Genomic DNA, 18,171 nt, shown 5'->3' on the forward strand with positions numbered 1-18,171 from the left:
ACCATGTTGTTTAGACTGAACTGACGCGCTTCCCGTTGCGTCACACCTCAACCCGCCTCAAAGCCAACGCTGATTGGACGTTCGTTTGGTGAACGGCTCCAAATTTTCTTTAACGGAGAGTAGCCAGACTGATCTGCGAGTGAAACCTTGAAAGCTTGCGAGATCAGGATGGTCTCACGAGGCTAGTAGGTAACTGCTGGCGGCGTTCTTTCTGAGGCAGGTCCGATGTGCAGACGCCTACTGTGCGTGGCTCTGTACTTCGGCGTCGCCTCTAACCGGGACTGCAGCTTCACACAGAGTTCAGAGAGATCCGGTGTTGTGCGCAATTCTGTTCCCCCGTGAAAATCTGTTTCCCCCGTGTCGGGAGCGCGCTTTGCAGCCGTTTTCCTGGCGCTTCTAATTGATTTCTCGGTAAAACAACTCATATAATCATGTCAAGGTTGTAACAGTCAGTTTAATCGGCAGTTGTTTACAAAATTGTAGAATAAAAATAAATAAACTAGGTCTTCTTACGCTGTATTGTGTTATTATAAATGGCAAGATAAACGGTCTTTTTCCAACTTTTGTCACTTTAACCTGACAAATAAAAGTAAGCCACAAAACACTATTCCAGCACCTACTGTGTATTTATGATTTTACATTGCTGAAAGAGGAGGATGGGATGGCTGATAGCAGGACACAAACATTATGGCTGTTTCTCAATTCACGAGAATGCGAGCGCGTTCTCGTGAATTGAGAAACAGCCCAAGACTTCCTGAAAACACAAGAGTGTAGACTTCCCAGTACATCCCTTTGTAATATAAAATATGACAGTTTACTGGATTAAGGAAATTTCTAGTATACTACATGCTATCACACATAATTTTTGAGAATTTAGAAACATTTGCTCTTTATTTCCCAAAGTTTTCGGGAGATGTCTGAAAGACCGTTTATTTATTTTTATTTTACAATTTTGTAAACAGCTGCCGATTAAACTGAATGTTACAACCTAGACATGATTATAGGATTTGTTTTACCGAGAAATCAACTAGAAGCGCCGGGAAAACGGCTGCAAAGTGCACTCCCGACACGGGGGAAACAGAATTGCGCACAACACCGGCCTACGAAATGGCGGCGGCCGTCCAATCCATCCAGAGACCACGCCAACAACGCCATCTTCTTCCCCTGGAAAACAATTAAATGAGAGTGGTATGAATAAAAATCAAACGCAAGTCACAATAACATTAAACAAGGAAGGAGAAGCAGTAAAAACAAGTCACTTACAGATAATGTCGTCTTTATCAACATCGTGTCAATCTGGAATTGCAGACATGGCTCCGAGCAAATAGGAGGTCACCGCCTCGCTCCGGTTCATAGCGCCTGCAATTTGTCTCCGAGTTGTGAAGACGGCATACTGCTTCCTGTAAATGAAAATACACTTTAATAAAGCTTGTTCTTTTGCAAGGCTACTAGGCTAATCTTAGATTTGGTTGTAGGCTAGGCTACTTTTAGCTTAGCTAGCAGTCACCGAACATATTCTTACCTAAGCTTGGGATTCTGCACCCGTCTTCTCTTCTTGGAGTTAGTCTCTCCCGCACAGTTGTTCGACTGCAGAGCCGCCAACTTGTCCTCTATGGACAGCAACCTGGAGTTTACCGAATTCTGCAGTGAAGTGAACCGCTCATTCATATCGGCACTATTAGCTGACGAGACGGTCCACTTCTTCTTCTTCTTCTTCTTCTTCTTCTTCTTCTTCTTCTTTCGGTTTTTATGGCGGTTGGCAACTAACTTTAATGGTGCCGCCACCAACTGGACTGGAGTGTGGTACTGGAGTCTAACCTTCCCTAATAGGTTGCAAACAAATAAAACAAACACACAAACAAACATAACGAAACAAACCAATCAAAACAAAACAAACAAAAAGATCATACTAAATTATTTTAATTTGTCCTGTATTCCTCAGGAAGCCAATTACATAGTTTACACTCATTTCCCCTGTGTTTTTTTGCAGAATTTCTTCTAAGTTTAGCCTCATCTGTTCTCCTTGTAATTGTAAGACTAGTCTTTGTCTTTCTTCCTGATATTTATTACAGTGTACAATAACATGCTCTATAGTCTCTGGACTACCACAGAATTCAGTTGCCTTCAGCATGCTTCTTCATTATTAACAAAGTTTTATTTAGACGTGTGTGTCCATACCTCATTCTAGAAAATACATCCTCCTCCTCCTTGCTTCTGTTTGTATTACTGCTCTTTCCCACTTTATTCTGAATATTATAGAACTGTCTTCCAGCCTGCCCACCGTCCCATAATGTTTGCCATTTACCCTTAACTATGTTTTTGACCATACTTTTAATTTCTTCTTTGCTGTAGTGCACTTCAACATCTATATTAGAATGTCTAGCTGCTTGCTTAGCACTTTTATCTGCTAACTCGTTTCCTATTACTCCTATATGAGCTGGTACAATACCAGAGTTATATTAATTCCTGACTTTATTAGATTATTTGCAGCTTGCAGTATATCATACACAATGTCTTGCCTTGATTTTGACTGAAATGTTTTAATACTGATTAAAGCTGAGCTGGAATCTGAAGCAATTACTGCCTTCCTTGGCCTATTGACCTCCACCCAAAGCAAAGCTAGCCACACAGCAATCAATTCCGCTGTGTAAACTGCTAAATCATCACTCATTCTTTTTCCAACTTTAATATTTAATTTTGGAATGACATAAGCAACACCCATTCTTTTATCAGTTAGTTTAGATGCATCTGTATATATAGTTAAATCCTCACTATACCTCTCCATTAAAGTGGGACTTATTTGTAGTTCATTAAACCCCATTTCATTTACTTTAACCTGAATGACCCAACCAAAACTTCTGACTTGAACATTTCCACGCTCTTGGCATTGCTTCAGTACCGACTGACTCATATGAGACAGTCCACTGATAGCAATCAGCAGTTTCTTCTCGTCAGTCTGCGGACTGGCTGAAAGTTGTAGATCGCGTCCAAGAGGAGTTGAAGGGGAGCTGAATGCGAGACATGGGTAAACTCCCCCTGCATCCCTGATTTGCATTTGTATAGCTCACAGCATTTTCATTTACATGTTAAAGCCTCCCCTAGAATTAGGAGGAGGGGGGGTCATGGGGGGACCACGCCAAGCAAGGCCCACGTCAATTTCTGACAATTCACGGCAGTTTTCGGTGTTGCCTGCAAATTACCGTGAACAGCCGTTAACCTGAACTTCCACGACAATCTACAGTGCCGCATAGTGACGAAAATCACACTTTTCATGCAGTGATCAAAAGTGCATTCATGTAAAGGCCGTCACATACTCGAGCGTACTTAACTCCACTGAGGATACACTGGTGTATCCTCAGTGTACACGTGTGATCTTGCTCACAGAGGTCCAGTGAATGCTCAGAAGCATGAAACATTTGCAGAACATAATGTACAGCATCAAACAATTTTCAAGAAAGCTCACAGAAAGGTGGAGTTTTATTCTCTTTTCCAGCAGATTCATGGAGTACATGGGGGAGAGGATGTCTTGATTTCACTGGCCGGGTTCTGTTTTTTTTTCCTTGCAATGTGGCAATATGAATTGTTTTTTTAATGCCAGAAAGAGCCCAACAGATTTCACTTTCACAAGTGGAGCCTTACTGCTTTCTCCATAGTGCTCCAATTGATTTATATATGCAAGAAGCTTTATTAGATTTTATGCTGGGACTATTTCATGTTCAGTGGACACAGAAACAGGAAGGTAAAAGAGGAAAAAAAGGAGAGAGACAGATGAGACAAAATGTTAAAAGGGAGAATTGGTGAAAGGGAAAAAGGAGAGGAAAGGGAGAGAGCAATATCAATGTCAACTTTAGCTCGTTTAATACAGATGCCTCTGTCCAAAGTGCTGCACACAGCAAAAGTTAAAATACTGAAAATACTAAAAACACTGTTCATCATGAGTTAAAAGCCAATACAAACAGGTGGGTTTTTAACAAAGACTTAAAAGTGAAAAGCAACTGGGCTGTTCTAATACTCAAAGGAAGGCAGTTCCAGAGCATCGGTGCTTGGTCCCCTCTAGTTTTCAGCCGTGATCTTGGCACAAACAAAGTCAGTTGATTTCCTGACCTTGTTGAACGAGCTGGAACATGGACCAACAAAAGCTCAGAAAGATAGAGGGGAGCTAACCCATTCAAACATTTAAAAACCATCAACAAAAAGTGGACGTTTTGCACCTGATCATCAAATACTGTGTCCCTTGTGGGTAAGAAGTTCAAAGATTTGGTCCACTCCATTTAAATGAGTGAACTGTGTCTACTGCTGGCAGTTTGGGAGCTGCTGTCAAAGAAAGAGAAAGCTCATATCCTTCACATATTCACTCCAGACACCCAGGACACACAAAAGCATTTTTAATGAATGGAGAATTTCTGCTGTTAAATGTTGTCTTAGAGGCAATAATAATTATTCTTTAAAATAAAGAAAAAAAGTTGTTTTATCAAGACGTTCTGCATACAGAAGAAAAGTTTTGTTTTATGTCTCACTTTAATAAGAAATAATTACAGCTTATAAATCAGATGTATCCCTGTTTATCATTATTCTACCGTCGTCATGTCAAATGTGACAGGTGAGCAGAGCTTATCCTGCCCTTTTGACTGAAACCTCCCTTCAGTTGTTGAAGGAAGGTAATAATGATAAGAACTATCCATCCATCCATCCATCCATCCATCCATCCATCCATCCATCCATCCATCCATCCATCCATCCATCCATCCATTTTCCGTCAATATTCCTCTATGAAGAAAAATCAAGTCCCACATTTAAATTATCTCAAGTAAAAATAACCTGAAAGCTCAAATACTCGTAAATCCAACTCCTGACACGTGGGGTAGGTGACGTACAAGTGTACCAAGCTGTACTATTTTAACCAACAGGAAAATTAAACCGCACTACCCACGTACCAACCCATAGAGGTCAGCAAAGACAGTTTTAAGGCAGATATTGAAGAATTAAATACATTTTGTGTCATGGTGTATTGGTGTAGAGCTTCACGCTTCAGCCTGTTGACTAACAAACTTACTTCTGCTACAGCCAAATATTTCAAATTTTGACTCATCAGTCCAGACCACCTGCTGGCATTTTTCTGCACCCCACTGTGAATGGAAACATTAAAGCTTTTTTTTCACATTTCCTGTCTAGCAATGTGGCAATAGGAATTGATGTCTCAATGCCAGATAGAGCTCGACAGCTTTTGCTTTCACAAGTGGATCGAACAGTTTTCGCCATAGTGCTCCACTTGATTTATGCATGTTAATAGCTTTACTGTGATTCCTGCAGGGAGAATTTCAAATTATATGGACATGACAATGGGAGAGTAAAGGAAGAACAAAAAGTGAAAGAGAAAGAAAAGAAAAAAAAGAGTAGAGGTGAAAGAAAGAGGAGATAAAAGGGAGAGAGTGATAAAATCTTATCCGTCTGCTGCGTCACCTGGAAAGAGAGATGCAAAAAGAACAGCACAACCAACAGACATAAAGCAACAGATACAATCGAGTAACACCTAGATGCCTTTGCTAAATCATATGTACTGTTATTTAAGCTGACATGTGTAAAGTGAAACCTGAAAAAAGGAAGTGAAAGAACATAAATAAATAAATAAATTACAGGCTTTCTGTATATAAGTGAACGCTTGATACCTGGAACCCTGCACATGTGGGAGTTTGTGAGAGTGCACTAGTTTAGGTGAAAATTATCCAGAAGGAAATAGCTTGATAGTGGTTGTGGAGAACCAAAGGCCTGCCTTCCCCGAGCACAGAGGCAGGGGTCAGAGGACCCATAACCCCGGACTCCCAGAGGGGCCCCCAAAGCAGGGCGTCCAGGAGGGGCCGACACAAGATATCTGCACCCCCCCCCCCCCCCCCCCTCCCATCTAGCGGAGACTTGAGATGTTCTTGGGAGAGGGAGCGAACCGGACCCATACCTGGAAGAAAAAAAAAACTCTTTCACACTATCCCTACCCAGTGCCCTACTCACCATACACAGATTTACAAAAAAAAATAAATAAATAAAAATGGACGCTGTACACACATTCCCACATAACACTTGCATCCAACACTCACAAGAGGGGGGGTCACCACAATTCAACTATACGACTGCCTGTGCCCGACCCCCGGCCCCGCCCCCGGACCAGACGCCCCCCGGACCAGGACCCCCAAAGAGGGGGGGCCAACACGACCCGTACGGGCCACCCAGCCAGAACCCCCTCACCCCCTAAATACCTAATAAACCCCCTCCCTCCCCCACCTTACCATAGCCACCTCTGCCCCCCACCCCTCCTGGGGGGAGCAGAGGCGTCAGCCCCTCCCCCCAGGAGCCCCAAAAAAGAAAAAAAAGAAAAAAGGAATCATTAAAGCTTAGGATCCTAAAATCACCCCAAAACATGTAAGCTGTCGCACTCAGGGAGAAGATGGTTTCACTGTCCTCCGGTCAATCAAGGTCAACACTTGCTTGTTTTCTGGTGAGACAGTAGATGTTTGGGTTTGATCATGTTTGTGTTACATCTACTCTGGTCAACCGATATAGCAGAGCGTGAGGATACGGTAGACAGAGATTTGGAGCAGACCAGGGCTGTGAGCAGACAAGGGGGCAGGCTGAGGCCTAGCAAGGGGTGTTATTACTTTGTTTCTGCATTATGCATATTTTATGTGTTATTAGGACATTTATTGTGAAAATTCTCATGTAGGAACTATTGTACGGCATGTTGGTTCCACTGGTGCATCGGAGCGAGATGCACGCCCATGGTGAAGAGCGAACATAGACATAATATAAGAGTAGACCCCACGTTGACTGTCGCTGTGCAGGATTTACGGCCGCCATCTTGGGGCAGTCGACCTGCTGCCCTATCCTGCTGATTCAAGCTGAACACACTAATGATGCCTCAGCACTGTTCGGCTTATTTTTGTTTAAATTAAGAGACTATTTACGCCAGGGCTCGCGGGATAACTTTTCACAACTAAGATGAAAAGATATTGTTTATACTTTTGAATAGAGTGTGATTTTTCTAATATTAGGTAGAGAGATACAGGTCTACATGTCCATGTCTTTGTGACTTAGTGTCTCCAAAATTGCATCTGCTCTGTGAAGGAATCAGAGCATTTTTTCAGACATTAGTCAGTTACTGGCATATATATATATATATATATACATATATTAGGGCTGGGCAACGATTAAAATATTTAATCGCGATTAATCGCACTGATTAATCGCGATTAATCGCATTGTATTTACAAACTCCAAGAATGAATTCAAAAGTAGTGTAAAGAGCACTTTTATTTTAATGTTCTGCTGCCATATGAACAAAAGTGTTGTAACATTTGTAGCACTTATCAGTAACACATATTTAGTGTAAAGCTCAACTTAAACATGTAAAACAAAAAATAGCAATAATAATAAATTAAAGCTTATTGCCACTGACAGGGAATTCTCTTTATGGGGAAAAAATCTACCAAAAACAGGCAATTTCTGAGGTAACCGCAGGGAGCAGCATTACCATTTTATGTTCAATACCAAAGTTTAACTTGGCAGTGGTTACAACTAACTTGTTTCTGTCATATTCCATGCTGGAAGAACTTTAAACTGAAATGCTTGCTAACTCGATATGCTTGCGTTTATTTGACGTTGACACGCGGTTTTTTGTTGTTGCTTTCTCGTGCGCATATAGTGAATGGCAGGGAAAAACAGGCAAAAATACATGGATACTTTGAAACGAGAAGCGACTTCACCGACGGCGTCGATGCAGACCCCCCCCCCCGCTCCGCTCCGCACAAAACTTGTTCCGGCCGCCAACTCACCGCCTCGCCTCGCCTAAGCTCGCTCGCGGTACCTGCGGGAAACACCGCCTTCCGCATGTCAGCTGTGTTTTTTTCCGGCCAGCACCTTTCTTCCTCTTTGAATCTGAGGCTTGGATGACAGCGAGGTTATTGGCGCATTATCGCCACTTACTGTTCTGATTCAAACCCCTACACCGCAGCAACAGACCTTCACAAAATAAAAGCATGTGACCAACATGCGTTAACGCGCGTTAAAGAAAATATCGCCTTTAATAGTCTAATGAGTTAACGCGAAATTAACGCGTTAACTTGCCCAGCCCTAACATATATATATGAGAATGGTTGTTTGTCTCTCTGTGTTGCCCTGCGACAGCCTGACGACCTGTTCAGAGTATACCCCGCTTCTCGCCCAGTGAACGCTGGAGATAGGCACCAGCAACCCCGTGACCCCATGAGGGATTAAGCGGTTCAGAAAATGGATGGATGGATATATATATATATATATATATATATATATATATATATATATATATATATATATATATATATATATATATATATATATTAGGGCTGGGCAACGATTAAAATCTTTAATCGCGATTAATCGCATAATTTGCCCGATTAATCATGATTAATCGCATTGTATGCGCAAACTCTAAGAATGAATTCAAAAGTAGTGTAAAGAGCACCTTTATTTTAATGTTCTGCTGCCATATGAACAAAAGTGTTGTACCATTTGTAGCACTTATCTTATTTTATACTGGATATTTTCAACCCATCTATTGAATTTAGTGCACTAGTTGATCTTTTCTTCATAAGAGAACTGCAAACACTGCAGCCAAAATATGGCCTTTTTTTACCTGCTGTATATTAGCCAGTCCCTAAGCTTGATGTATCATGAAACTGTTGACCTTTTGGGTTTTGTGGTTTTTATTTTATTATTACAATTAAATAATAATAATAATAATAACTATAATGTTATGTTCAGTGTTTTTTCGCTAATCCACCTCTTATATATTTCAATCCTTATGTAATTTTATCTGTGTTGTGTGCACCTGCCTGTTGCTTTAATCCTATAAATGTCCCCGTCATGGGATAAAAAAGGATTAGCTAATGTTACCTTATCTTAAATAACACTTTTTAATATATGTACTGGGTTCTTTCAAGGTCTTAATTACATTTTCTGTGTGGGCTCCAGTAACATATGATAGATAATATCTTGAAAGTTAACATGAACGGTATTAAAATAAAGCCAAACGGTGCTACTTCCCCTGTTTTTCCGCTGCTGCGGTCTCTCTCAGCTGTTTGTGTGTTGAGTTTGTGTGAGAGCTGAGTGGGCGGGCCAGGCTGAGCCTGCGTGCTGATTGGCTGGCGCCGCTGAGCCATGTAGAAGAGGGGAGGGGGAGCACCAGAGTGCTGCCGTGACACAGCGCGCTGCAGTCAGCGCGCGTGCTGACTGACACTGACTGAAAGCATGTGAGCAACATGCGTTAATGCGCGATAAAATAAATATCGCCGTTAATAGTCTAATGAATTAACGCGAAATTAGCGTGTTAACTTGCCCAGCCCTAATATATATATATATATATATATATATATATATATATATATATATATATATATATATATATATATATACACACCACCGTTCAAAAGTTTGGGGTCACATTGAAATGTCCTTATTTTTTAAGGAAAAACACTGTACTTTTCAATGAAGATAACTTTAAACTAGTCTTAACTTTAAAGAAATACACTCTATACATTGCTAATGTGGTAAACGACTATTCTAGCAGCAAATGTCTGGTTTTTGGTGCAATATCTACATAGGTGTATAGAGGCCCATTTCCAGCAACTATCACTCCAGTGTTCTAATGGTATAATGTGTTTGCTCATTGACTCAGAAGGCTAATTGATGATTAGAAAACCCTTCTGCAATCATGTTCACACATCTGAAAACAGTTAGCTCGTTAGAGAAGCTACAGAACGGACCTTCCTTTCAGCAGATAGAGTTTCTGGAGCATCACATTTGTGGGGTCAATTAAACGCTTAAAATGGCCAGAAAAAGAGAACTTTCATCTGAAACTCGACAGTCTGTTCTTAGAAATGAAGGCTATTCCATGCGAGAAATTGCCAAGAAATTGAAGATTTCCTACAACGGTGTTTACTACTCCCTTCAGAGGACAGCACAAACAGGCTCTAGCCAGAGTAGAAAAAGAAGTGGGAGGCTGCGTTGCACAACTGAGCAAGAAGATAAGTACATTAGAGTCTCTAGTTTGAGAAACAGACGCCACACAGGTCCCCAACTGGCATCTTCATTAAATAGTACCCGCAAAACACCAGTGTCAACATCTACAGTGAAGAGGCGGCTTCCGGGCAGAGTGGCAAAGCAAAAGCCATATCTGAGACTGGCCAATAAAAGAAAAAGATTAAGATGGGCAAAAGAACACAGACATTGGACAGAGGAAGACTGGAAAAAAGTGTTGTGGACGGATGAATCCAAGTTTGAGGTGTTTGGATCACAAAGAACGCTTGTGAGATGCAAAACAAATGAAAAGATGCTGGAAGAATGCCTGACGCCATCTGTTAAGCATGGTGGAGGTAATGTGATGGTCTGGGTTGCTTTAGTGCTGGTAAGGTGGGAGATTTGTACAGGGTAAAAAGGATTCTGAATAAGGAAGGCTATCACTCCATATTGCAACGCCATGCCGTACCCAGTGGACAGCGCTTGATTGGAGCCAATTTCATCCTACAACAGGACAATGACCCTAAACACACCTCCAAATTGTGCAAGAACTATTTAGAGCAGAAGCAGGCAGCTGGTATTCTATCGGTAATGGAGTGGTCAGCGCAGTCACCAGATCTGAACCCCATTGAGCTGTTGTGGGAGCAGCTTGACCGTATGGTACGCAAGAAGTTTCCATCCAGCCAATCCAACTTGTGGGAGCTGCTTCTGAAAGCATGGGGTGCAATTTCTCCAGATTACCTCAACAAATTAACAGCTAGAATGCCAACGGTCTGCAATGCTGTAATTGTTGCAAATGGAGGATTCTTTGACGAACACAAAGTTTGATGTAAAAAAAAAATCTTATTTCAAATACAAATCATTATATCTAACCTTGTCAATGTCTTGACTCTATTTTCTATTCATTTCACAACGTATGGTGGTGAATAAGTGTGACTTTTCATGGAAAACACAAAATTGTTTGGATGACCCCAAAGTTTTGAACGGTAGTGCAATTATGTGTGTGTGTGTGTGTGTGTGTGTGTGTGTGTGTGTTTGTGTGTACATGTACAAATGTTTTTGTTTTTACAGTAATAAAAAACTTATAAAAATGTATGAGTGGCTGTGTTTTGCAACATACATACATCCTGTCAGAATATTCGATTACTTTTAACCCCACTAAGATTATTTAAACGCACTAGACCATTTGTTATAATCGCTATAGTTTTAAAGTTTTAAGCAAAAAAAGTGAAAATACGTTCAATATTCAACGAGTTATAGTTTATTAAAATTTATTCCGCGTCTTGTCAACACATTACACTGAGCTGAGCCGTCGACCGCCCCAAGATGGCGGCCCCAAATCTCGCGGCCCCAAATCTCGCCAGCGCCCATAGGCGAAAGCGGTCGATGCAGGGTCTACTCTTGTGTCTATGAGAGTGAACATGGTAATTGTAACAGGAGGTGTTAACTTGTGTCAGAAAAAGTTAAAAGATTGTTATAGGTGTTAGGATTATTTGTACCGTGCTCCACTAACTCTCCCACAAGTGGCTGTTGTTGACAGGTGGGCGTGGCCCACACCTGCGGCCCGTTATGGCAACTCTACTCGAGCTTAAAAGGAGTGTTCAGTCAGCTGGAGGACGCCAGAGTGTTAGCTCGTTGTGGTATGCCTAGGCCATTGTCATGTCGACAGATCTTCGTTCCTGTGAGTTTTTGATGTTCCTGATTCCTAGCTCTAACTCTGTCTCTTGTCTTCTTCAGTTCATCATGCTCAGGATATACTCACCCGTGTTGTCTCCGTGCGCTGAAGACAGGTACCAGAATCCCTGCTGCTCAGATTCTGCTCTGGCGTTCCCCTCAAACCCACTTGGTGGCACCAAGCCGGACGAGAGATCCCCCCTTCCTGGATTCACTCTGGTTCCTTCAGCTGCTCCTCCAGTGTACCTCTGCTGTGGTGCTGCTCGGGCTCCCCGTCTGCGTTCCATCCGCCAGCTCACCTGTCGCTCAGCCATCTATCTCTATCTGAAAGCATGAGGTCACAGAACTCCTTCTTCCACTCACCCTCCCTGGATAGGTCTTCCATACCTAGTGGTAAGCAGAGTGGCATCATTGCAGATATCCCTGGTTCGACTTGTGTTTAATTATTATTCCCTTTCTTCCCGCAGTACTCCTCGCTCTGACGTTCCGAACCTCGCCCGCTGGTCTCGTTGTGTGCATTAGATCTGTGTCTAGCCTCAATAAACATCTTTACCTGCTTCTTGTTCTCCGACTGTTTCTGCATGTGGGCCAAACACCTTAAAACCATGACAGAAGAACACTGGCCAATCTGTCCCAGCAGACACTTTCGGAAGGCAGCTTGCTGCTCAACAAGAGCAGTTACAGGCTCTCGACGTAGTGGTTAATACGGCGCAGGAACAGCAACAGTTTTTAACAGCTCAGCTTAGCCAACTTACCGCTGCGTTAAAACACCTTAAAACAATGACAAAAGGTATATAGTCATGTTATATGCCTATACCACAAATACCAAAATCCAGTTGATCATGATAAAATAAGGATATATACTTCTGTCCTGATAGTGTTTTGATAGTCCTTTTTGATCCTAAATAAAACCCCAGCAATGGGCGCGGTGAGCTGACACAAATGACGTGGAGCCATCTACATGCAGTACCGCAAAACTATTGGAAAGCCATATGGTCACCATTGACGCAGCTACTAAATAAGTCCTGACAGACACGATGCCTCACGGAAAACAGCTTGAAGACCAATCCGACCTACTCCTATTTCAAATTCCATTTAGAATTCCCCGAGCCTCCTTCCACAAAATCGAGGAAAATGACATCTTCGGCTTACTGACCAAGTGTACACTTGGTGTAACCCCAGTCACATGATGTTGTAATGGTAAATATACAAAGAAAGGGCTATATTTCTAACAAATTGAGCAAAACCATAGTTTAAAAGACAAAAATAACAAATACCACACCAGAGACATGACGTGACTGACATGGTAATTGTTCAGAACAATGTATGCCACCACAGTGAGTTACTAGCATACCTTTAAGATTATTTGTAAGGTCATCATTACTACTTCTAACCATGGGTCAGCCAGTGAAGTATGTTTTAAATATAAATTCATGTCTTAATTTTTCCATCTTATTATGTCAGTTGTATTTTAGTTTTATGGTGGCATAGTATTTTGATCAAGGTGGTGCTCAAAAAAATAAACACATACCAGCCGGCCTTTCTGCTTGTAATTATTAGAAAGCTGTTCTAATAACAATATTAAGACAACATTATAGCAAGACGAAGTAATGTAAAAAGAAATCAACACAGCTATTAACAATGGTCTTTTATGGAGCTCTAACTTCTTCTACTATGTGTGTGTGGATGTGTAGTGAGAGACAGGAGAGTGACATGAAAGATGGATAAAATTCGACATGGCCGTTCAGACTGAGGACACTTTGAAAAAAATCTGATTTGTATCCAAATTGGTGCCACATATGGAAGTGGCACAAATTCGATTTTTTTGGGGGGGTGAAAATATTGGAATTGGGCTATTCACACTGCTGTGTGGACGTAGCCTAAATGCTCGACAAACTAAATTCTATTGACAACAGCGATGGTTTATAAAATAAAAGATACGCTAAAATAAAAATAAACTCATAACAACTAGACAGCATTAATCACTGACATTATGAGGCTCATCTTTTTAAACATTTGCTGAGATCGCAACAAAAATAAAATGTAAAGATTTGTTTATTATGGGATCTAATTTGACCAACGCTAAAATCACTTAAGTTAGAAGTTGATTACCTTAAAATAGTGTTTTTTTATTATTTATGAATGCAGAAGATGACGAATGGAAGATATGTTGGGAATATAACTTCTAAAACAGAAAATGTTGTTAGATGACAAAATAACCAAATAAAGGACTGTATACAGTTGTTTAGTTAAAATACATTAAAAAAACAAACAAACAAACAAACAAATCAAACAAAAAACTGCCTATTTACTCATACAAAATGGTCAATATTATTTTAATTTGAAATTACTTCAAACACTGCTGTTCTATGAAAGTTGTAATCTTTCAGAGATGGGTGAAGTCCTCAATGTTTCAGGATTATTAAAGTATTACTGATTCTGATTCTGATCCTAACAACACCCTTGGTCAGGTGATTTACATATTTAATTTCATAAACATGCATAAAATTGTTAAATGTTTAATATATTTTCTGTGCTGCTTGTTAAATAAATTACAGCTTCTGCTTTGGTCAGACCCATCAGTACAATCCACTAGAAGAGGTTTGAATATTAAGAAAGTCATATCCTGCCTCTGTTTGAGCATGAGATCAGATGGTTTTATATGATGTGAAGCTACAGCTGATAAACACAGCTGATGTGACAGCAGGACAAAAAAGCCTGTTAAAAACAATATGTAAATCAAATCACACAGAAGAAAACAGGAAGCATTGAGAGAGATAGACATCAGACAGATCGCGGGGGTCGCGGGGGTTGCTGGTGTCTATGTCCCGATATAAAATAATTCTTAGCCGTCCAGTGGGTTCATGGTTCCATGCTCTCTCATGTGTATTGCCTGCCGTGTTTATAAGGCAGCTAAGCTACTAGCTATGTCGCCGTACAAGCCTTGGCCAGCATTTCACAGACTCCCTCCGTCCCTTCAGGCTTTTGCTGTATAAATCTGGCAATATGATACCATCAACCATCAACTTACTCTTAAAACGATCTTGTGATACGTTATCTAAAGAAGAAAAATATGCTGAGAACTCGTCAGCTTCCTTCCAGTCCGGCGCGCATGCGCGAAAAACCCGGATGAAAACCGCTTATCACCTGCATTTGCGCTCACTATCGACAAAACAATCAAATTTGTTCAAAACTTCTTTTTTTTAAATCAGTCCAAACACATTTTAATTTTTATTCAGGAGTTATGTATATACAAAACTTTAACTTTTTATGAAAGTAGTTTAGTGATAAAAAAAAAAAAGTGCAAATTTTTTTTTCCAGTTTTTTTCCACTCCCATCCTGTAGCCTACTCGCGCCCCCCCGGGAGAGTGTCGGCGCCCCCCCGGGGGGGCGCGCCCCACCGGTTGAGAACTACTGGTCTATTGTACAAAAAGTTAAAGTGTGTGTGCTTGTAATGTGCAAAACGTTTCAGGTTTGTGAATGTTTTTCTGGTCAACATCTGGCCCAATGTTTTATGACCCAGTCTCTTTGTATTGGTGCCTCTACACTGAATAATGTTATCATAAGACTTTCTGCAGTAAGTGCACAAAAAGCCATGCCTTTGTTTTGAAGAAACCTCTCTGCTGTTAGAAGGCTTTCATTCTGGATACTCCCAGAACAGGACATTGGTTAATTACACTTCATAACACTTTCACATATCCACAACTCAGAGATGTTCATGTGCTTTATTGATTTCAGGGGTTATGTTTAAAACAAAATAGAAATATATGATTTCCAACAAATGTATGAACTATTTCTACTTAGATACAGTAAATGGCTTGTACCTGTATAGTGCTTTATTAAGTCCAACAGCCTCAAAGAGCTTTACACTACATTCAGTCATTCACAGCCTGATGATGTTGAGCTATAGCCCCATTTACACTACCCTTGTTAACATAAATTAAAACAACAAAAATGTAAAATGTCAATAGTCTTTTCTAATCATCTTGTTTTATGTTCATCTCCTACCCACCAGCTATTTAGCAGTTTGAATGGAAGAGGTAGAAATTAACGTTTAATAGGCCTTTGTTTACAAGAGCAAGACAGCAGAAGTTGTAAGACATTACACTGTAACATTTAATTTTGTTAGTGCTGTGTTCTTTCTACTAAAATTTATTATAACTGATTTATTGAATACAGTTATTTAAGAGAGAATGTTTGAGATGATTTGTGACATGAAGCATTACCTTGCTGGAATAAATCTGCTCAACAACAACACTTAGCTAAGTTGTGTTTAAACAATGCTAAATATGCACTGAGGGGCCAAAAGTGTGCTAAGTATTAGCAGCCGGTGATGAAAATGTATAGGTCGGGGTTTACAGGATAAACTCTACATAAAAATAAATATGTTCACAACCAATCAATTATTTATTTGTAAAGGCCTTTCCACATTCACAACAATGTTGACCACAGTGCTTAACAAAATCCACATTAAAACAAAAACACAGAGACATAAAAGAAAACATAAAGAAAATCTGGTTAAAAGCAAGGTGGATGAAACAAAATGGATAAAACAAGGTAGATACAACCATTGCCACCACAGTTTGGATAATTAAAAGTCTATCTAAATGAAATAAAAGTCTTGACTTTTCATTTGAAAAGGGGAAGGGTGCGAATAGAAAAGCTCAGTAACTCAGCTAAATAAGGTAGGCAAGGCCATTAAGGGCTTTAAGAACAAATAAATGTTTAATAAGTGTCCTAAAATGGATGGAAAGCCAATGTAGTGGAATTAATATTAAAACAAGAGTCAACAGTCACTTGCCTGTTGCTGGACATTAAAGTCTGTTCAGTCCAGTCTAAATTTCTCTATATGCTTTTTCTTCCTCCTGAAATCTGAAATTATAAGTTGGTACTAGATGCATTTGTTACTTCCACTTCCAGCTTGCTCTCCTGATCTGTCTTGTCGTGGTAGTCTGGCTCTTCTGTTGTCATCCCTATGCTTGTATTGCATTCACGTCTGCACATCTACACTGCCCAGGGTGTGACCTTTGACAGTCTCGCCCTATTTCTAAATATCCAGGCAAGTCAGACTTTCATCACCAATATGCCTCATAAATACTCAAAAACAGGGAACACGGCAAAGACCAGAACTGAGTAGATAGACCTGATCACAGAACACAGAATAAATAGGCGGGGAGATGGAAAGAACTGCAGGTGGAGGAAAAAATACACAGGTAAGATGAATAAGGCAATTAAGCAGAAGGTGAGGAAGGGCAATAAACTGGCAGGGGTAGAGCAAGAACAAATTAAACAGGGAACAGGAAGTATGGTCAGACATGACGGAATAACTGAACTAAACTAAGGACGGCAGGCAGAAAATAAAGATCTAACAGAAGTACTACAATAATAATCAACAGAAGCCGACTAACACAGGAACGAATTTAAGAGATACAAGAACTACTAACATGAATACAGAACAGGAAGTTAAACTCATGACAAGACTTTACCGATAATAATCCTAAAGTCAACAAACCTAAAATCTCTAACCCTAAATGATAGAGAACATAAACTGACTGTGATAGAATACTGAAAATAACAGACTTAAGATGAGGTTGGAAACACAACCAAGACTGCCGGATCCCTAGGAACCTAACACAGAATAATCAAAGTCTCGGGGATCCTTATAGTTTGATCACTTTCATTTTACCTGGGACTACTTTTTTGATTGTTTAAATCATTTTTATCGACAAACATGCTTGGCTTCATCAGCTGAGATTGATAACATGTAGCACTCTAAGTTCTGGACATTATCAATCTGGGACTGCTCCCATTTGGGAAAAGGAAGGACATTAAGCAGACCTCTCTGAGCTGATTGGGCAAAGCAACATGTTTGTAGTGTCCGCCTACAAAAGGTTGGTTTTAGCCAATCACAGTATCAAAATAAAATGTAAATAGAAGTAGTCATGGGTAACCACATGAAGGTAAGCTAGTCAAGGTACTTCTTACTGTTCATTCAAAGAAAAAATTGTGGATTCATTTTTTTTCTCTCTCCAGGAAAACTGTTTTATTTTTCATGCTTCTGCCATCCATGAGATATGCCTTTGCACAAAGATGAGAGGGAGTTCTTTAACATGTTCAACTGAAACATCAATTTGCCATGATGAGATGTGATATGAAACAGTGCATATTGACGCATTATGTTTTATGGTTATCTTTGGGAAGCATGCAATTGTGAAATATACCCTGGAAAATAAAATAGGAGCATCATGCACATGAAAAGCATCTTTAGCGTTTCTGGTGTCAAGGAAAAATGCAGGGAAATTTGAATCAATCAACAACAGTTTAGATTTCAGTGAGTGTTAACTGAAAAGTGCAGATTACCTATAAAATCAAATATGAATTATCAACCAAACATTAACTACTTATTAACTAAATGTAGAGGAAAACATAAACAACAAATGGCAATATAATCATCAG

Source organism: Fundulus heteroclitus, chromosome 4 (assembly GCF_011125445.2).
Source record: "Fundulus heteroclitus isolate FHET01 chromosome 4, MU-UCD_Fhet_4.1, whole genome shotgun sequence".
NCBI classification, from domain to species: domain Eukaryota; kingdom Metazoa; phylum Chordata; class Actinopteri; order Cyprinodontiformes; family Fundulidae; genus Fundulus; species Fundulus heteroclitus.